General features: G+C 54.0%; 1 protein-coding gene across 3 annotated transcripts in view; it reads left to right on the top strand.

Annotated features, from left to right (window-relative positions):
- Positions 1-17734, top strand: part of LINGO3 (leucine rich repeat and Ig domain containing 3) — a 128220-nt gene that overhangs the window by 27131 nt on the left and 83355 nt on the right. For all 3 annotated transcript variants that reach the window (XM_054013950.1, XM_054013948.1, XM_054013949.1), the window contains exon 2: positions 17487-17591. The gene's annotated coding sequence lies outside the window, so the exon portion shown is untranslated. The remainder of the gene's footprint in view (positions 1-17486; positions 17592-17734) is intronic.

Genomic DNA, 17734 nt, shown 5'->3' with positions numbered 1-17734 from the left:
TTGTGTGTGGCCATGCACAGGTCACTTAGGGTGGGATCCGCAAGGGGAATCAGGCAATGCTGATCATTACGGCGCCCTGGAAATCCCAGGAACAGGACAAAGCCTGAGTTAGGCTCCCTCTACAATGGATGGGGGGGAGAGATCTACAAAGCCAGCTGGCTGGGTGGGGAGCTAGCCAAGGGGACGCTGACAGGAGCGGTGTGGACTAAGGCCTGCCCCTCTCTCACAGTCAGCTGCCTCTGTCAGTGCCCCACCAACAAGACCTTGCTCCCGGGGGTCCCACACCGCAGCTGGTGTTTTGAAGGAGCACGTTAGGGGCCACATATAGCAGAGGGAGGAAGATGGGGAAGGTGCTGCTGCTGCTCCTACCCCTCTAACTTTTAGCCCAGTGGTTAGAGCACTCACCTGGGATGTGGGAGACCCAGGTTCAATTTCCCCCTCTGCCAGAGGGGAGAGGATTGAAAGAGGGGGGTATCTCTCACCTGTCGGGAAAGTGCTCTGACCACGGGGCTAGGGGATATTGTGAGGGGGGGCTTCCTGCGTCTCTCCTGTTGCACTGTGAATAAATAATGGAAGAGTGATTTGGAGGGAGGGGTCTCCCACCTCCTCCCTAACCACCGGACCGCAGAGAAATCCCTCCCTCCCTCCCTCTCTTTAAGTATTTCTCCACAGAGCAGCTGAAACCACTGGGCTAAAAGTCCTACCCTTAGTCCTTCTGGGCCTCAGTTCCCCATCTGTACAGTGGGGATAAAAGCCCTGCCTTGCCTCGCTGGAGTGCATTAAAGATTTCACGGATCTCTGATATTACAGTAAGGGGAAGATACAAGGGTAAGAGTTCGGGGCAACTGCACCTGTGTTCCCCATGCATGGTACACCAAGGGCACCTACTCTAGGCTCCTCAGCTGTCACCTTTCTTGGGCAGAGAACCACGTCTCTCCCCCTCCTGACCAAGGTTTTTCCGGGCTGCACAGTTCCCTGCCTGCGCTGTAATATTCCCAGCCAGCCATGGGGTCTCAACAGGCTAGCAACTACCCGCAGTTACAAGATACCACCCAGCTCTCCCTAAGCAAGCACATTTATTCTGAAGGTGAAAGCATTACAGAGAACACCCATTAAAAATAATCAAAGAACATACACACATGCTAAAAAGCTTCCCAGAGGTCACCGCAACTCCAACCTTGGGCTCTGGGAGATGTGGGTTTTGAAGGACTAACAACTGGGTTTCCTTGTGGTTACAACTTCAAACTGTCTCAGATTCAGAACCAGAATCCAGGCTGAGCAGTTCAGCTGTTTCTTTATACAGCTTGGGCCTTTGATCTTGTCTCCGGGAACAGTTCATCAGCAAACAGTGACCTACTCCTCAGGGCATAGTTTCCAAAGGCTGGGTTGCTGCATAACCAGAGATGGGGGAAATTACATTCACTGCCCCCTGGGTATTTCCCAAGAAATGCGCTTCACACTTCTTATCCCCGAAGTTCGTTCCTGTCTGGCATGTTTTCAGTATAGTCCTTTGAACACACAGACCTCACATCACATCTCCCCCCAGAGAGGTATATACAGTCCTGACCCACAATAATACATCAGCTTAATACAATCGGGTTTAGCGAGGATATTGCAGGAAATCACCCTACCTCTCTCAAGTACTACGGCCAGGTCTACACGTCAAATGCTGCAGCTCTACTGGTGCACCAGAGTCACTGTCGCATGTCAGTGAAGACGCTAATCCACCTCCGGGAGAGGCGGTAACTGTCAACAGGAGAAGCCCTCCCATCAACACAGCGCTCTCTGCACCGGGGACTAGGTTGATATCACAGCATTGCTCAGGGGGTGTGGATTTTTCACACCCTCAGCAATGTAGTTCTACCAATGTAAGTTTGAATGTAGACCTGTCCTAAGATATGAAGCTGGATATGAGTCAGCAGTGTGCCCTTGTTGCCAAGAAGGCCAACAGCATATTGGGCTGCATTAGTAGGAGCATTGCCAGCAGATCGAGGGAAGTGATTATTCCCCTCTATTCGGCGCTGGTGAGGCCACACTTGGAGTATTGCGTCCAGTTTTGGTCCCCCCACTACAGAAGGGATGTGGACAAATTAGACAGAGTCCAGCAAAGGGCAACGAAAATTATTAGGGGGCTGCGGCACGTGACTTACGAGGAGAGGCTGAGGGAACTGGGGTTATTTAGTCTGCAGAAGAGAAGAGTGAGGGGGGATTTGATAGCAGCCTTCAACTACCTGAAGGGGGGGTTCCAAAGAGGATGGAGCTCGGCTGTTCTCAGTGGTGGCAGATGACAGAACAAGGAGCAATGGTCTCAAGTTGCAGTGGGGGAGGTCTAGGTTGGATATTAGGAAACACTATTTCACTAGGAGGGTGGTGAAGCACTGGAATGCGTTACCTAGGGAGGTGTGAAATCTCCATCCTTAGAGGTTTTTAAGACCCGGCTAGACAAAGCCCTGGCCGGGATGATTTAATTGGTGTTGGTTCTGCTTTGAGCAGGGGATTGGACTAGATGACCTCCTGAGGTCTCTTCCAACCCTAATATTCTATGATTCTAAGACTGGAAGCTAGCTAATAAATAACAGTTCAGCAACAGAGCTAAAGGATCAATATGTGAAATCACAGGTGACCCTTTCAGTCCATGAATTAACGTGCTTCTGGGTCCCATTTCAAAGGCAGCTGGAATTTATAATAGGTTTCCAGACAACAAACTTAGTCAACTTGAAGTTTAAGGTTGCTAGGAGACATGTTACTTAAAATACCTACCAAGAACATTACAGTTGAGACCCTAATCATTCAAATGTATGGAAATGATCAGTCAAAGGCGAGGTCACTGCCCCAGAGAACTTGCAATCTAGGTAGAAAACACACAAATGCAGGAAGAGGATAGCAAGCAGCAGGAATTGACTATGTCTTGAGCATTCCATGGGTTTTGTTCAGATGTGATTTTTGGGGAGAGAAGGGTAAAATACTCAGGTGTTTCGTTTGCTAATGCGGCACATTAACATTTGCATTAGACATTCCAAAAGCAGCCTTAACTCTGACCTGAGCTATCAAAAAAACTGTACTTCTCGCCTCAGAACACTCTCAGCAGATAGAACACCATCATATGTAACTATAACTGCTGTGCCGTGAAATACCTAAACAATAGGCTGTGAGCTGTACATCTCAATTATCCCATTATTATCCCATTATTTAGACAATACAGAAGCCACGTTGTTTTGTATCTATCAATGGTATGTAACTGAAACGTATAGTCTCACACCTATGCTGTAAAATGTATAGTTCCTCAAATTGCGAACTATTTCTGATTGATTCATTCTCCTTATAAAAATCCTGTCATTTGGCATCATAGCGTAGTTGTTAGACAAATCATTCACCTACTGTATTGCACAAAAACAGAGCATGAAGACAACAGGGTCAAAGTTGAAGTTGGTTGGGGAATGTCCAATGGACCATTTTTCTACGTCAATTTTTTTTGTAAGAGAATGTATGAACTTTAAGGGACTGGGATCTTTTCTGAGTGACTTTAACTAATAATCTCCACACATTTTACCTAGGGAGGTGGATGGAGATTCCACCTTAGAGATTTTTAAGGCCTGGCTTGACAAAGCCCTGGCTAGGATGATTTAGTTGGGGTTGGCCCTGCTTTGAGCAGGGGATTGGACTAGATGACCTCCTGAGGTCTCTTCCAACCCTGATATTCTATTATTCTATTTTTTTTAATATTTAGGCATCCTTAATGATAACATTCTTGGCTTGTATTTTTAATGTCACTTAACATCTAGAATTTGAGGTTAACAAAGTTTTTTGTCTGAGAATTTCCATGGGTTTTTAAAATAACCCTGCCTTGAGCATGGATGAAGATTCTAATCTAGGCCTCCTAATCCCTGCCATAGACAATCTGGGGCACTGAGAGTGGAGAGAGGCCCATGGTGATGGGGGTCTGTAGCGGGGCAGCCTGGCTTCCAGGCGCCCCAGGAAGGGATGAGCCAGAAAAGCCGCCAGAGTGGGCGGAGCCACCGCGGCCTGTCCCCGCCCCCCGGAAGTCAAGGGGCGGGACAGGAAGTATAAAGGCCAGGCCCCAGCGCTCAGTAGCGGGCCGGCAGCGGGAGAGGACAGACGCTGGTGCCCGAGCTCCCGCGGACCTGAGCCTGCCGAGAGCCCGGTATCCTGAGGAGGACTGGCCGAGCCTGCCGAGAGCCCGGTACCCTGAGGAGGACTGGCCGAGCCTGCCGAAAGCCCGGTATCCCGAGGACGACTGGCCGAGCCTGCCGAGAGCCCGGTACCCTGAGGAGGACTGGCCGAGCCTGCCGAGAGCCCGGTACCCTGAGGAGCAGTCTGAGCTTCCCCCCGCCGAGGGCCCAGAGGGAGTGACAGACCTACCTGGTGCTCGGGGCCCGGAGGAGCCCATGATCTGTGACCCAGCAGACGGAACTCAGGAGGAGCAGGTACCCATGGAGGAGGAGATGGGAAGTGGCCCGGGGATAGCAGACCCCGAACCCATGTCAGTGTGTTGCGGTCAGGATCCCCACTGACTGCGCGGCAGACGGACTGCTGCGGATAGGGCCCCGGGCTGGAACACAGTGGAGTGGGCGGGCCTGTGTTCCCCCCTGCCACCCCGCGCCGGGTGGCAGTCTCTCCTCCTCCTTGTCCAAGGGGCCTGGGCCCGTGACAGACTATCCGTTGGCTGCCCTGCCCTGACCTAGGGCCTGGGCTAACCCAAACTGACCCAGCCCCTGCTACAAGGCCTGGGCCTCTGACTGACTATTGGTTTGCTGCCCCGCCCTGACCCAGGGCCGGAGCTGTTAATTGTCTGCTCAGCCCCTGCATAAGGGCCTGAGCTCAGAACTGTTAATTGTCTGCTCAGCCCCTGCATAGGGGCCTGAGCTCAGAACTGTTAATTGTCTGCTCAGCCCCTGCATAAGGGCCTGAGCTCAGAACTGTTAATTGTCTGCTCAGCCCCTGCACAAAGGGCCTGAGCTCAGGACTGTTAATTGTGTGCTCAGCCCCTGCACAAAGGCCCTGAGCTCAGAACTGTTAATTGTGTGCTCAGCCCCTGCCCAAAGGGCCTGAGCTCAGAACTGTTATTCGCTTTGTAGCGGGGCGGCCTGGCTTCCAGGCGCCCCAGGAAGGGACGAGCCCCACCCCGGAACTACTACACGTGGCGAGCCAGGCAGGAGTTCCGCCCAGGATGTGGGCGCGAACCCTCGACTCCGGGGAGAGAGGGGCCGGGGGAGAAAGATCCCCCTCCCGAGACATGGATCTGTCCCAGCTCTTGGCCCTGGTGACAGAAACCCAGGAGCGGCAGCAGGCGGCCCAGCTGCAACAGCAAAGGGAGCAGCAGGCCGCACAGCTGCAACAGCAGCAGCAGCTCATGGAGCAGCTTGGAACTCAACGGAACCAGCTCGTGCAAGACCTGGTCACCCAGCAGCAGGAGTTCCAGCGGGAATGTCTCCAGCAACTCGCAGCGACGCTGGCCCAGCCTGGAGGCGCGGCCGGGACTACGCGGCCCAGCCCCCCGATCCGGCTGACGAAAATGGTGCCCGGCGATGACCCCGAAGCCTTTCTCGTCACCTTCGAGCGGGTGGCCGTTGTCGCCGGTTGGGCCCCGGAGCTATGGGCTTCCATATTAGCCCCATACCTGACTGGGACGGCGCAGATGGTCTACCGAGGCCTGTCGGTGGAAGCCGCCCAAGACTACAGCCAAGTAAAGGCTGCCATTCTTGATGCCCTGGATGTGAGCCCCGAGACTTTCCGGCAGCGGTTTAGGAGTCTGACCTACCCCACGGGGGCCCGACCTCGGCAGGTGGCTCAGGAACTCCGGGAAACCTGCAAGCGGTGGTTACAACCCGAGCACCGGACGTCGGAGGAGGTAATGGAACAGGTGCTGCTGGAGCAGTTCACCCATGTTCTTCCACCACGGGGGCGGGCCTGGGTCCTCCGGCACCGACCAGCGACCCTGACCGCCGCCGTGTCCCTAATGGAGGACTTCCTCGCGGCTGACACGCCGATAGGCCCAGGACTCCGAGGGCCCCCACCCGGGGCGGAGCGCCCTACCCCCGAGAAGAAAGGAACACCCGCTCGAGCAGATTCACGGATTTCGTCCCGGGGAGCCGAGGGTGGGACTCGGGCCCCGGTGGCACCCGGGCGACCCGCTCGGACCCCGACCCCCATAGGGCAAAAAGACCACCGAAGTCCGCCGGGACCCCCCCCTGGCGTCCGGCCCCGGACGGGGCAGGCCACCCCGGGGCCCTGTTTCTCCTGCGGGGAGTACGGCCATCTCCAGCGGGATTGCCCAGGGCTGGAGTGTACCTTTGGCCAGGTCTGTGCAGGGGAGGCTCGGGCCCGTCCTTCCCAGGCGGCTAAGATCACCGTGCCGGTGGTCCTTGAAGGATACCCGACGGTGGCCCTCCTCGACTCGGGCTGCGGACAGACGCTAGTCCGCCAACGCTTCGGTCCCCCGGCTGACGCCCGATTGGGTGAAATTCGCCTGCAGTGCATCCATGGAGACGTACGGCCCTACCTGAGTACCCGGGCCCAGCTGACGATCGAGGGGGTCACCCGATCAATGGTGGTGGGACTGGCCCCACGACTGGCATACCCCGTGATCCTGGGCCGAGACTGGCCGGAGTTTCCAGCACTCCTCCGCCGGCACGCAGGAGACGACCCGCGGGCCATGCCCACCCTAGAAGGGGAGACCCCCGAGAGTGAAGGAGAGGAAAGGGAAACCCCCGAGCCAACCAGCTCGGCCGGAGAACCAGAGGATGCTTCCCGAGGGGCGGCGACGGATTCCTCGGCCACCATGGACTTCTGCCGGGACCAACGGGCCGACCCCACTCTTCAGCGAGCATACGAACAATTGGCCATGGCGAATGGGACTATCCTCGACCCCGGTCGAGCGGCCCAGTGGCCACACTTTGAGTTGCGGCAAGACCGCCTGTATCGGGTCGAGCGGGACCCCCACACGGGGGAGACCCGAACCCAACTCCTCGTTCCCCGGCCTCATCGACAGTCCGTCATGAAGTTGGCCCATGACGTCCCCGCGGCTGGGCACCTCGGTCACGAGAAAACCCTGGCCCGGATTTTGGGACGCTTCTTCTGGCCAGGGGTGTACCAGGAGGTGAAGAACTACTGTAATTCCTGCCCGCGCTGCCAGTTGGCTGCCCCGGCCCGGACTCCCAAGGCCCCGTTGATCCCGATGCCCCTGATTGAGACACCCTTCGAGCGCGTGGCCATGGACCTAGTGGGGCCCCTTCCCAAAAGCAGTGCAGGGTTTCAATACATCTTGGTGATGTTGGACTATGCTACCCGGTTCCCCGAGGCAATTCCCCTCCGGAACATTACAGCCCGCACCATCGCTGATGAGCTAGTGAAGATTTTTGCCCGTGTCGGCCTACCCCGCGAGATCCTCACGGATCAAGGGACAAACTTTACGTCGCGGTTGCTCCGCCAGGTGTGTGAGCTTCTGGGGGTCAAGCAACTGCGAACGTCAGTCTATCATCCCCAGACGGATGGGCTGGTCGAGAGGTTTAACCGGACCTTAAAAGACATGCTCCGTAAGTTCCCCCCGGAAGACCTTCGCCGATGGGACCAGCTACTCCCACCCTTGCTCCTAGCGGTCCGAGAGGTCCCCCAGTCGTCGACGAAATTCTCGCCGTTCGAGCTGCTCTACGGCCGTCGACCGCGAGGCCTATTGGACCTAGTGAGGGAAACTTGGGAGCAAACCCCGTCACCGGCCCAGGGACTCTTAAAGTACGTGATCCAGCTCCAGGAGCGTCTTAAGCAAGCGGGAGACCGGGCCCAAGAGAATTTGAAAGCCGCCCAGGAGACGCAAGCCCAGGCCTACAACCGGGACGCCCAAGCACGGGACTTCTTACCCGGAGACCGGGTATTACTCCTTCTCCCCTCCAGTGAGTCGAAGGTTCTGGCTCGCTGGCAAGGACCATATGAGGTGGTCCGGAAAGTGGGCCCGGTTACATATGAGATCGACCAGCCCGACCGAAAGAAGCGGATACAGCAGTACCACATCAACCTGCTCAAGCCCTGGCGGGAACGAGAAGGGCTTTTGATTAACCCCTACCCACCAGAGCCCGAGCTAGGGCCCCAGGTAGCCCATACCCGGGACCCTGAGGAACCCCAACTTGGGGAGACCCTGACGGAAGAACAACTCAAGCAAACCCGGTGCCTCCTACGAGCATTCCGTCACACCTTCACTGCCCAACCAGGAGCCACCTCCCTGGTGTACCATAGGATCCAAACGGAGCCTGGGGTGGTGATTCGCGGCGCGACCAGACCCTTGCCTTATCACCGGAGAGGCGCCGTGGATGAGGAAGTACGGGCGATGCTGGACCTGGGCGTGATTGAACCCTCGCACAGCGAGTGGCGAAGCCCCATCGTATTGGTACCGAAGCCCGACGGCTCCCAACGGTTCTGCATCGACTTTAGACGTGTGAACGCCATCTCCAAGTTCGATGCCTACCCCATGCCCCAGATAGACGAGCTGTTGGCTCGGTTAGGTGGAGCTCGTTACATCACGACCCTGGACCTCAGCAAGGGGTATTGGCAAATCCCCCTGGATCCTACTTCAAGGGAGAAAACTGCATTCGCCACCCCTACGGGCCTATACCAGTTTACTCGAATGCCCTTCGGCCTCCACGGAGCCCCGGCCACGTTTCAGCGCCTGATGGACCGCCTCCTCCTCCCCCACCAAGACTACGCGGCGGCCTATTTGGACGACGTAGTCATTTACAGCCCGCAGTGGGAAAACCATCTGGAACAGGTCGCCGCCGTCCTGAGATCCCTGCGGGCCGCCGGGTTAACGGCCAACCCGAAGAAGTGTTGCATCGGCCGACAAGAAACTAAGTATCTGGGGTACGCTATCGGGCACGGCCAGGTGAAACCGCTGGTGGACAAGGTGCAGGCCATTGCGACCTGCCCCCCGCCCACCACGAAACGGCAAGTACGCCAGTTTCTGGGGCTAGCGGGGTATTATCGACGCTTCATTCCCCACTTTGCGGCGATCGCAGCCCCCTTGACGGGACTCTTAACGAAGGAAAGCCCCCGGCAAGTGGTCTGGACCCGTGAGTGTGACGAAGCCTTTCAAGCCCTCAAGACAAGCCTGTGTCAAGAGCCAGTCTTATATAGCCCCGATTTCAAGCAGGCCTTCATCCTGCAAACCGACGCTTCGGAGGTGGGTCTCGGGGCGGTCCTCTCCCAAGAGGTTGGCGGCGAAGAGCACCCGGTCCTTTACATCAGTCGGAAGCTCTTCCCCCGAGAAAAGAACTATGCCGTGGTGGAAAAGGAAGCCCTAGCCGCGAAGTGGGCTTGTGACGCCCTGCGGTACTATCTCCTGGGAGCCCCTTTCATCTTGGTCACCGACCACTCTGCTCTCCAGTGGTTGGCCCGCATGAAGGACCATAATATGCGGCTGCAGCGGTGGTACTTAGCGCTGCAACCTTATGCCTTCACCGTTCGCCATCGGGCTGGGAGAGACCACGCAAACGCCGACTTCCTTTCCCGCCTAGGAGGTATGGAAGGGTCTGGCCCCGGTACCCGGGAGCCAGCCTTGAGGGGGGGGCCGTGTAGCGGGGCGGCCTGGCTTCCAGGCGCCCCAGGAAGGGATGAGCCAGAAAAGCCGCCAGAGTGGGCGGGCCTGTGTTCCCCCCTGCCACCCCGCGCCGGGTGGCAGTCTCTCCTCCTCCTTGTCCAAGGGGCCTGGGCCCGTGACAGACTATCCGTTGGCTGCCCTGCCCTGACCTAGGGCCTGGGCTAACCCAAACTGACCCAGCCCCTGCTACAAGGCCTGGGCCTCTGACTGACTATTGGTTTGCTGCCCCGCCCTGACCCAGGGCCGGAGCTGTTAATTGTCTGCTCAGCCCCTGCATAAGGGCCTGAGCTCAGAACTGTTAATTGTCTGCTCAGCCCCTGCATAGGGGCCTGAGCTCAGAACTGTTAATTGTCTGCTCAGCCCCTGCATAGGGGCCTGAGCTCAGAACTGTTAATTGTCTGCTCAGCCCCTGCATAGGGGCCTGAGCTCAGAACTGTTAATTGTCTGCTCAGCCCCTGCATAAGGGCCTGAGCTCAGAACTGTTAATTGTCTGCTCAGCCCCTGCACAAAGGGCCTGAGCTCAGGACTGTTAATTGTGTGCTCAGCCCCTGCACAAAGGCCCTGAGCTCAGAACTGTTAATTGTGTGCTCAGCCCCTGCCCAAAGGGCCTGAGCTCAGAACTGTTATTCGCTTTGTAGCGGGGCGGCCTGGCTTCCAGGCGCCCCAGGAAGGGACGAGCCCCACCCCGGAACTACTACAGGGTCCAATGCCCAATTCCCAGTGCTGCTCCCCCCTCTTAGGAAAGATGAGCTTGGCAAGTCAGCTGCACCAGAAAGATTGACCTGCCAATGCTGCCCAGCGTGGGGAATTTTAAATGATGCTTCTTTTTTCCCCAGCTATTCTCTGGGTGAGTTTGCCACGCAGACACTTTGCACAGCAGCATGTGTGGTGGAGGAGTGGGGTCCCGGTTCAGCAAAGCACTTAACTTTAAGCACGTCCCATTGACGTCAGCGAAGCGAACTCCAGCAGAGAATTTGATCTCTCGTGCATCACCATCATCCTGAATTAAAACCAAGTCGAGGGCAATATTGTGGCGGTCGAGCCAGTGCCCATGGGAGTGGTAGAGACCATGGACGTGCTCTGTCCATCTGTCAGTGTGTTTATATCGCTCCCATCACCGCAGGAGCAGAACACGTCCCCGAGGGGGCTCTTGGAATCCATGGTGTCAGAACTAGGGCACGGCTTGTCTTTATTGGTATCTCGTACAGTGGTGGGCGCATCGGTGCTTAGCAAAGAATGAACGTTAACTCCATTTTTGCAGCTCTTGGTAGCGCTGACCAGACCAAGCAAGAATAGGGATGGGCCCGGCCTTTACCAGCTTGAGTGGAAGCTGACACACATCAACTCACGTCCCTTTGCCTTTGACAAAAAGCTCTTGGATTATTTTCCCTGCCTCCCCTTCCCTGATATTTTCCTCCCTTCTCCCCAGTCACCAGAGGCCGTTGTTTTGAAAAAAGCCAGCCAATGGGAAACCGGGGAGCAAGTTGTCCCGGGGTGCGCTGGGAAATGCAGCCCACAGAGGGGAGAAGGCAGAAGTCACGATTCTGGGAGTATAATGCAGCCTGCCGCAGCGCTGATTACGGGGTGGGGAAAGATTGCCACCTCCGGCTCATTGTTCTAGGAGAAAGCAGTTGAGTGAGGCATGAGAGAGACAGTTTTCAGGTGGGTAGCTGATCTGTGAGACACAGGCAGGCTGTGGGAATAGGCTGCTTTAGAATACCCTGTGCTGAAGGCGGGATCTGATTGCCTAGCAGGTCTCCCCAGCCAGGCAGGAGTCCCAGGTAATTGCAGAAGTCAGGGCTTGTTAGCTCCGTGGCCCTCATTCATATTATAATAAAATGGGCCCAATCCTTCAGCCAAAGTACAGGCCATCAATGGCTATTAGGCAGGATGGGCAGGGATGGTGTCCCTAGCCACTGTTTGCCTAGGGTGACCAGACCGTCCCGATTTTTAGGTGTTTGTCCCGTGTCCCGACCGATCTCTGGTCGAGACGCAATTTGTCCCGATATTTCGCTCTGCCGGCACTCGGCTTTTTTTTTTTTTTTGGTCCCCCTGCAGATCCCCCCTCCGGTGTCCCAATATTTTCTTCCTCTCATCTGGTCACTCTATGTTTGCCAGAAGCTAGGAATGGGCGACAGGGGATGGATCACTTGATGATTCCCTGTTCTGTTCATTCCCTCTGGGGCACTGGGCATTGGTCACTGTCGGAAGACAGGATACTGGGCTAGATGGATCTTTGGTCTGACCCAGTATGGCCTTTCTTATGTTCTGCTGGGCAGAGGAAGGCAAGGTCTGTAGTGGCCTGGCAGACACCTTCCCAGCCGCAGTCAGGAGTGTGACTAGGAAACCCAGTGGATCTCTGGGTTGTTGCAAACCCACATTGCAGCTGGCAGAGTTTGGTGGCACAAAGATTGACTGGCCACGGAAAGTGAATGCCTTCCCTTACCCGTGGGCTCTCCAGCTCCGTGTCGAGGCACACAGGTGAGGAGACAGGGATGGGAAGTGTGTCCTGCCTGCCATGCACTGTCCTATGCCCACATTGCCGTAGAGTTTAAGGCACTAAGGCACCAGCAGATCATCTCGTCTGACCTCCTTTGTATCCCAAGCCACCAATCCCACCCAGCTACCCGCCCAGCTACCCGCCCACTAGCCCAACAACCAGAATTAGACCAAAGGATTACAGCCCTCAGGAGACTAAACTACTGTGTACCACAGGCAAAGAATAGGAGGGAGCACGGTGCACCAGTGGCCAGGAATTGATGAAGTGAGATGTGTCCAGATGATCCCAGCAAGCGACCTTCATTCTGTGCTGCAAAGGAAGGTGAACCCCCCAAGATCACCACCAACGTGACCTGTCAGTGTCCTCAGGATGAACCAGGCCTTCTCTCAGCAGGGCTGCCAGTCTGGCACCTTTCCCCAGTACTAAATTCACTTGTAGAAAAAGAAAACACATACAGCTGGTTATAGACTATCTTCAGATCTCGGTTTCAGCTTCTCTCTCATTCAGCTACGAATCCCCTGTTGGATCTAGATCTGCCAAAGAGGAGGCTTGGCTTTATTAAACTGCTGTTATGGCTTCTGTTATCAGGGTGTTATCGATCCCACGGGAGATCTTTTTATCCACCTTGTACATTTCTGTCCTCCTTTGATGCTCCTCATGGCAACGTGCTGCAGATCTGAGAGGAGGGATTGGTGGGAGAGAGGGCTTGGAGATGGGAGAGGTGTGTGGCTCCCTGGCCATACACCCCAAAGCAAGGGCACGTTTTTTCATTCACAGCCTGAATAAAACAGCTCTGTGAAAGCTCAGCCTAGGTTTGGGATCATTTATAATACATAAATGGATACTAGCTGGCTCCCCATCCAAAGAAGGGAGATTTTTACAACGAATAAGACCTTTTTTTTAGGCACAAAGTGAGTTTGAAATGAATCCAGTGAATTAATAAATACTCTAGTAAAGCCGTACCAATGCATGTTGCATGAAGAGACTTCCTAGCCCACAGCTCTGGAGTGGCAGTATGGAACGTAGATTCATCACTTCTACGGCCAGCCAGGGCCATTGCGATCCAAGGGAACTAGTCTGAGCTTGCAATCTCAGCAAATTTTGGCTCGATCAGAACCTGGATAGAAGCTGCAGGAAATGGGAGGCTTGATTGGGTAGGAAGTGCTTTTTCTTCCGAGCCTGCGTTGAACTAGCTTGGTGCTGATAAGCAGGGCCGGATTTGAGGGCAGGTGACCCAGGCGACTGTCTGGAGTGCCGGACTTGGGGGCAGGTACTGGGCTTAGGGCACCAGGGTGTTATGCTTAAAAAGCACATGGGATCTTTTTTAGGGGAAAAGGCAATACGCCCCATTTATTGAAGATACAATCGTTAGCATATGCATACACATACACACACTCCCACCAGTTAATGTTATAGTTACTAGTCCAGAGTCCAGATCAATCTAGTGGCCAGCTAGGTTGATCACGGGTAGGGGGGAGCCGGGTTCCGTCAGTCATGACATGATGCTCCAGGGAAGTCTTGGCAGGACGAACCCAAAGTTTCATGGCAAGGCCCCCATTTATATAAAAAGAACAGGAGTACTTGTGGCACCTTAGAGACTAACAAATTTATTAGAACATAAGCTTTCGTGGACTACAGCCCACTTCTTCGGATGCATGTAGAGTGAAACATATATTGAGGAGATATATATACACACACATACAGAGAGCATGAACAGGTGGGAGTTGTCTTACCAACTCTGAGAGGCCAATTAAGTAAGAGAAAAAACACTTTTGAAGTGATAATCAAGCTAGCCCAGTACAGACAGTTTGATAAGAAGTGTGAGAATACTTACAAGGGGAGATAGATTCAATGTTTGTAATGGCTCAGCCATTCCCAGTCCTTATTCAATCCTGAGTTGATTGTATCTAGTTTGCATATCAATTCCAGCTCAGCAGTCTCTCATTGGAGTCTGTTTTTGAAGTTTTTCTGTTGTAAGATAGCCACCCGCAGGTCTGTCATTGAATGACCAGACAGGTTAAAGTGTTCTCCCACTGGTTTTTGAGTATTATGATTCCTGATGTCAGATTTGTGTCCATTAATTCTTTTGCGGAGAGACTGTCCGGTTTGGCCAATGTACATGGCAGAGGGGCATTACTGGCACATGATGGCATATATCACATTGGTAGATGTGCAGGTGAACGAGCCCCTGATGGTATGGCTGATGTGATTAGGTCCTATGATGATGTCACTTGAATAGATATGTGGACAGAGTTGGCATCGGGCTTTATTACAAGGATAGGTTCCTGGGTCAGTGTTTTTGTTCAGTGATGTGTGGTTGCTGGTGAGTATTTGCTTTAGGTTGGGGGGTTGTCTGTAAGCGAGGACAGGTCTGTCTCCCAAGATCTGTGAGAGTAAAGGATCATCTTTCAGGATAGGTTGTAGATCTCTGATGATGCGCTGGAGAAGTTTTAGTTGGGGGCTGAAGGTGACTGCTAGTGGTGTTCTGTTATTTTCTTTGTTGGGCCTGTCTTGTAGGAGGTGACTTCTGGGTACTCGTCTGGCTCTGTCAATCTGTTTTTTCACTTCAGCAGGTGGGTATTGTAGTTTTAAAAATGCTTGATAGAGATCTTGTAGATGCTTGTCTCTATCTGAGGGATTGGAGCAAATGCGGTTATATCTTAGAGCTTGGCTGTAGACAATGGATACAGACTAACACGGCTGCTACTCTGAAACCTGTTTATATAATGAGTTTTTCCTCATTGGGACCGATGAGTTTTGCACTGTCATGCTGTAATCAATTTGTTGTTTGACGAGTGCTTGGTTTTTTATAAATCTTTTTTCTTATTTTTGATTTTGTTTTTTTGTATTAAGTGTTTTAGGGAGTTTTCATGTTGGTTTTGATTACAGCTATTTTGTCCTCATTGATAGGTGCCTGTCTTATTTTTAGAGTCGTCAATCTGCTTTGCTTTGACATTTCAATAGGGGCGTGTTGCAGCCTCCGGGTGCCCCTGCATCTGTCTCCGGTTCCTCCCCAGACCATCTGGTTCAGCGATGGCCTTTACATTTCTCTTTTAACACACACACACTTTTTATTCGCACACAAAACAGAATTAATTTACGCCGAACATTTTGAACGGGAACATCAAGTTGCAATGCAAAAGAAAACAATCATGGCATTCTTTTACTTATTTTAAAATGCTAAACCTACAACAACTTGGTGACCCTCAAAAGTCTGTTACTGCCTTGAAATTAGTCCAGACACAAAGAAATTCTGGCTGATGCATTTCTACCAATGGCGTATTAGGCCATTCCTTTCTGCTCTTCAAAAAGGATGGCTGGCAGGATATGGTTAAATCATATCAATACTTTTAAAAGGTGCTACATTATTATTTGATTATTCTTTATTTTTTATTCTAAATTATGCAAAATTCAAACATAAAATCCTACTACTGCAAGGGCAGGTATTCAAGTTTAATAAATGGGCGGGTGGGCACTGAAGGTGCTCCACACATCTGACACCATTTGGCCTAGGGTCGGCCCTGCTGGTAAGCAGCGCCATCCTTCAGATGCGATATCAGATATGAGGTCCTGGCTCAATGTCATTGAACATCATGGCTGAATCAGTGGTTCTAGCCCCAGCACACAGGCCAAAACTCCAATGTGGGTAAGTGCCTCCTGCCTCCCTACACTTCTGCCTCACAACCTCAATGGACGTCATCTTCGCTTCTGTCATGGGGTGGGACTCACCGGTGCGGCGCCTCCTGCTGGTCATCCAGGGAATTAGCGTTTCCAGCTCCGGAGCGCTCTCTGCAGGCCGGTGTCCCACTTGCCGCTGGGCCCGAGTCTCTCCTGGACTCCGGTGCCCCTTTCAGGCCAGGGTGCTGCCCCCTGGCAGTAACCCTCCACAGATCTGGGTCTCCCCTCCCTGGGGAACCCCCACCTCACCTCAGTCTATGGCCTCTGCCAGTCATCACCTAGCCCTCGCTCCCTGGGGCAGACTGCCACTCATCATCAGGGGTTTGCACCTGCTGCCTCTGCCTATCCTTGGGCTGCCCCTCTGCAACCCCAGGACCTTTTCCAGCCTTTAGCAAGGCCTGCAGCCTGGGGGTTTTCCAGGCCGGAGCTCCCCAGCTCCTCTGGCCTTTCCCCCAGCCCTGCTCCACTCTAGGTACTTTGCTGTGCTCCCAAGCAGCCAGGCCCATCTCTCCCTACTGCCAGAGAGAGGCTCTGAGCGAGCTCCTGGCCCACAGCCTTTTATAGGGCCAGCTGTGGCCTGGCCCCAGCTGAGGCTGCTTCCCCAATCAGCCTAGGTTTTTCTCTTCCCAGAGCAGCCCTCTCCCCAAGCTGTTTTAACCCCTCCGGGCAGGAGCGGGGTGACCACACTGTGTGACAAAGTTCCTCCTCTATCTTGGTGGGTCCTGCGCTTATTGGTGGATTTTCTTGCCTCAGAGATTCACCATGTGGGTTGGGGAATAGCCTAGAGACCTTCCCCTCTGGAAGAACCCACAGTCCAGGTTAAATGGGAGGTTTGGGGGAACCTGGGCCCGCCCTCTACTCCGGGTTCCAGCCCAGGGCCCTGTGGACTGCAGCTGTCTATCGTGCCTCCTGTAACAGCTGCATGACAGCTACAACTCCCTGGGCTACTTCCCCATGGCCTCCTCCAAACACCTTCCTTATTCTCACCACAGGACCTTCCTCCTGGTGCCTGATAACGCTTGTGCTCCTCAGTCCTCCAGCAGCACACCCTCTCAGCTCCTTGCACCTCTTACTCCCAGCTCATCACACTCCCACCACAAACTGAAGTGAGCTCCTTTTTTAAAACCCAGGTGCCCTGATTAGCCTGCCTTAATTGATTCTAGCAGCTTCTTCTTAATTGGCTCCAGGTGTCCTAATTAGCCTGCCTGCCTTAACTGGTTCTAGCAGGTTCCTGATTACTCTAGTGCAGCCCCTGCTCTGGTCACTCAGGGAACAGAAAACTACTCATCCAGTGACCAGTATATTTGCCGTCTACCAGACTCCTGTACCCCACTGGTGTGGGTCTGTCACACTTGCTACAGCTTCCCACTCTTAATTCTGGGGCAGTGTAGCAGTGCTGGTAAGCATCCCACCCAGAGGTGGCAACCGTTCAGTGCAGGGTCCAACGACCCTTCCGTTTCTAATGGATCCTTCAGGGTCAAAAATACTGTGGAAACAGGATTGTTATTAGTACCTAGAAATGGCAGATCTGAGGGGGCCTGGGTCAGATCCAGAACCGTATTGCACTTCAAGGGGAAATTACCTTTCCATTGGCGTATGCAGTGACGTCAGTGCCTGACGATAATCCAAGAAGACGGTTCAAAACCCCTCCCTTTGGAGGCTGGAGTGCATGATTATTATTTTTTTGTCTCTCGCTTTCTCCAGACGATCGCCGACCTGCTGTGCAGAAACGTTTGCCATGTAAAGCTTCCCAGCCCCCACGTGCCCCGACGGACGCAGATGTTGGTACGGACTCGGAGCTGCAGAACGGTAAGTGAGTGGCTGGTTTGCAGGGCCTCTGGGCTGCGTTTTCCTGACCCTCCCCGTGATGGGAGTGTGACTGCTCGTGTGGTTCTGTTGGCTCTCCTCACGGACTCATTGGCTTGCAGAGCTCAGCAACGCCCCAGCACTGG

This window comes from Malaclemys terrapin, chromosome 24, assembly GCF_027887155.1.
Source record: "Malaclemys terrapin pileata isolate rMalTer1 chromosome 24, rMalTer1.hap1, whole genome shotgun sequence".
Taxonomy (NCBI): domain Eukaryota; kingdom Metazoa; phylum Chordata; order Testudines; family Emydidae; genus Malaclemys; species Malaclemys terrapin.
The sequence above is the reverse complement of the archived record's forward strand: the minus strand, read 5'-3'. Positions and strand labels throughout refer to the sequence as shown.